This window comes from Salvelinus sp. IW2-2015, linkage group LG13 (genome assembly GCF_002910315.2).
Source record: "Salvelinus sp. IW2-2015 linkage group LG13, ASM291031v2, whole genome shotgun sequence".
Classification (NCBI taxonomy): Eukaryota; Metazoa; Chordata; class Actinopteri; order Salmoniformes; family Salmonidae; genus Salvelinus; species Salvelinus sp. IW2-2015.
The window spans coordinates 50,355,605-50,359,387 of record NC_036853.1 but is presented as its reverse complement, the minus strand read 5'-3'; the positions used below and the strand labels follow the sequence as shown (position 1 = coordinate 50,359,387).

Below are 3,783 nucleotides of genomic sequence, written 5' to 3'. Positions count from 1 at the left end.
CGCTTGTTTTTTTTTGTTTATGTTGCGTGTTTTTGAGGACCATGCCTTTACAGCAGGCCTACAAAGCCTCAGTCCAGCCTCTCTCAGCCTAGCGGACGAGTCTGAGGCACTGATGGCGGGATTGTGCGTTCCTGATGAACTCGGAGCAGTTGTTGTCCATCCTGTATGCAATCCTGCAGGGTTGTTACAACGTGGTCTGCCACTGCAACGCGAGACGATCGACCAGCTGTCCGTTCTGTCTCCATGTAGCGACCCTCTGCTTTAGGCGTCTCACAAGTAACGGACATTGCAAATTTATTGCCTCTGGCCACATCTGCAGTCCTTCCGATGCCTCCTTTGCAGGCATGCCTAAGTGCACCGTTCACTTGCATTGTATGTACTGCATGAAGGACCGGGCCGATTCACTTTCTTTTTGGGTGTTTTCTAAGAGTCAAGTAAGACAGCCTCTTTAGTGTCCTAAGTTTTCATTAACTGTGACCTTAATTGCCTACCGTCTGATAGCTGTTAGTGTCATTAACGGACTGTTCCACAGTGCCATGTTCAATTAATGTTTATGGGCTAAACGACAGTTTGGAGGACAAGGCATTGGGAAAACAGTGTTAAACCCTTTGCAATGAAGAGTCTGTGAAGTTATTGGATTTTCTTGATCATAAATGGATCTTGAAATAGACACAGGGTCCTGAAAAAGGGAAGTTAGGAATGGACAAGCGTGCAGTTCTAATGTGGTTGTGCGCATCAGCAGTTTTTCTTGGTCAAGCTCAATCAGCTGAGAGTCAGTCAATTAGCCGCAACCATATTTTTTTTAGATATGCTAGGTTAGTAGATCGGCGGTCCAGAGTACTAAACTTCTTTATCAAAGTCGAATTTACCGACGAGGACGTGCTGATAGCCCTCAAGATCATTTATTTTTGTTATACAGAATATAAAATGGCCAAAAAACCTCTCTCTGCCCGGAGATCAATAAGTAGAATTCATGTGAGATGGCTCTGAGGAGGAGGACGGATGACCTAAAATGGGCTGGAACGAACGCAAATGGCAATACATTTCAAAACACTGGAAGCTATTTATTTGATAGCCGTTGCACTGATCCTTTTGGCTCCAGTCATTGACCATCCGAGCCCGTCTCCCTAATTGAGGTGCCACCTACTCCTTCTTTAAAACTCCAAGGAGGGGGTGCTACTAAAAATTTTTTCTCAGCAATGTGGCGGGGATAGCAGACTCGCCACGAGTCCCTCGTGATGAGTTCAGATTTTCTTAGTAGGCCCCCCTCCCCGGAAAGTTGCCACATCCCTGCCTTATTTAATGCACTCTACTTTGACCAGGTCACCAACCATATGGCTCTGGTAAGCAAAAGCAAGTGCACTATATACGGTAATAGGGTGCCATCTTGGGACACGTAGCCCATGTGCGAGACGCTCGGTCAAGGAGCAGGGAGAGAAAGATATTTGTTTGTCTCTAAAACTCTGTGTTATTCAGTTAGCCCCCAACAACAAGTCCATCTTCCAATTAACTCTTCACTGTGTTTATTGTTAGCCCGCAAAACAACATCCATTCTCATTAACTCTTCACTGGTTAACTGTATAGCCCCAACAAACATCCATTCATTAACTCTTACTGTGTTATCTGTTAGCCCCACACCACATAATCCATTCATTAACTCTTACTGGTGTTTACTGTTAGCACCCCACAACATCCATTTCAATTAACGCTTACTGTTGTTCGTTACTCCAACAACAACACATTTCATTAACTCTACTGTGTTATCTGTTAGCTCCAACCAACATCCATTTCATGTACTCTTACTGTGTTACTTGTTTAGCCCCAACAACATCATTTCATTAAACTCTTACTGGGTTTCTGTTAGCCCAACAACATCATTTCATTAACTCTTACTGTGTTATCTGTGTAGCCTCCAACAACATCCATATTCATTAACTCTTACTGTGTTATCTGTTAGCTCCAACAACATCCATTCATAACTCTTTACGTGTGTTATTCTGTTAGCCCAAACAACATCCATTTCATTAACTCTTACTGTGATATCTGTTAGCCGCAACAACATCCATTTCATTTAACTCTTACTGTGTTATCTGTTAGCTCCAACAACATCCATTTCATAAACTCTTACTGTGTATCTGTTAGCTCCAACAACATCCATTCATAACTCTTTACTGTGTATCTGTTAGCCCCAACAACATCCATTTCATTAACTCTTACTGTGTTATCTGTTTAGCCCCAACAACATCCATTCATTAACTCTTACTGTGTTATCTGTTAGCTCCAACAACATCATTTCATTAACTCTTCTGTTATCTGTTCCCCAACTAACATCCATTTCATAACTCACTGGTTATCTGTTAGCTCCAACAACATCCATTTCATTAACTCTTACTGTGTTATCTGTTAGACCCAACAACATCCATTTCATTAACTCTTATTTTGAGTCCCAAATGGCACCCTATTCCCTATATAGGACCCCGTGGGCCCAAAGTGACTGATTTGTGCTAACAGATAACACAGTAAGAGTTAATGAAATGGATGTTGTTGGGGCTAACAGATAACACAGAGTTTATAGAGCAAAACAACTATCTTCTCTCCCTGCTCCTGACAGAGCTCTTCGAACACATGGCTACGTGTCCCAAATGGCACCCTATTCCCTATATAGTGCACTGCTTTTGACCAGAGCCATATGGGGACCTGGTCAAAAGTAGTGCATTATATAAGGCAGGGATGGGCAACTTTGACGGGGGAGGGGGCCACAAGAAAATCTGAACTCATCGCGAGGACTCGTGGGTCTGCGTATCCCCCCCACATTGCGAGCAAAACATTTTAGTAGCACCCCCCTTGAGTTTTAGAGGAGGCTGGTGGCACCTCAATTGGGGAGGACGGGCTCATGGTAATGACTGGAGCAGAATCAGTGGAACGGTATCAAATACATAGCTTCCATGTGTTTGATGCTATTCCATTTGCRTCGTTCCAGCCATTATTAGGATCCGTCCTCCCCTCAGCAGCCTCCACTGAATTCTACTTATTTTGCCACGGGGCAGAGAGAGGTTTTTGCCATTTTTAATATGATATCTGAGTAACAAAAGTCAAATGGGGCCCCTCCGGTCGGTAATTCGACTTTGATAAGAAGTTTAGATACCTGGCCGCATTACTAACCTAGCAATCTAAAAAAAAAATGTTGGGCTAATTGACTGACTCTCAGTGACTGACTTGACAAGAGAAACTGCTGATGCACAACCACATTTAGAAACTGCACCTTGTCCATTCTAAACTCCCTTTTTCAGGACCCTGTCTTTCAAAGATCATTTGTAAAAATCCAAATAACTTCACAGATCTTCATTGCAAAGGGTTTAAACACTGTTTCCCCATGCTTGTTCAATGACCCATAAACAATTAATGAACATGCACCTGTGGAACGTCCGTTAAGACACTAACAGCTTACAGACGGTAGGCAATTAAGGTCACAGTTATGAAAACTTAGTAGAAAGGCCTCTTTAGTGTCCTGACTCTGAAAAACACCAAAAAGAAAGATRGCCAGGGTCCCTGCTCATCTGCGTGAACGTGCCTTAGGCATGCTGCAAGGAGGCATGAGGACTGCAGATGTGGCCAGGGCAATAAATTGCAATGTCCGTACTGTGAGACGCCTAAGACAGCGCTACAGRGAGACAGAACGGACAGCTGATCGTCCTCGCAGTGGCAGACCACGTGTAACAACACCTGCACAGGATTGGTACAGGATGGCAACAACAACTGCCCGAGTTACATCAGGAACGCACA

The 3,783-nt window shown here is 43.6% G+C and overlaps 1 pseudogene; it reads right to left on the bottom strand.

Annotated features, from left to right (window-relative positions):
- LOC111971334 (palmitoyltransferase ZDHHC5-A-like) overlaps window positions 1-3,783 on the bottom strand; it is a 49,197-nt pseudogene that overhangs the window by 7,471 nt on the left and 37,943 nt on the right.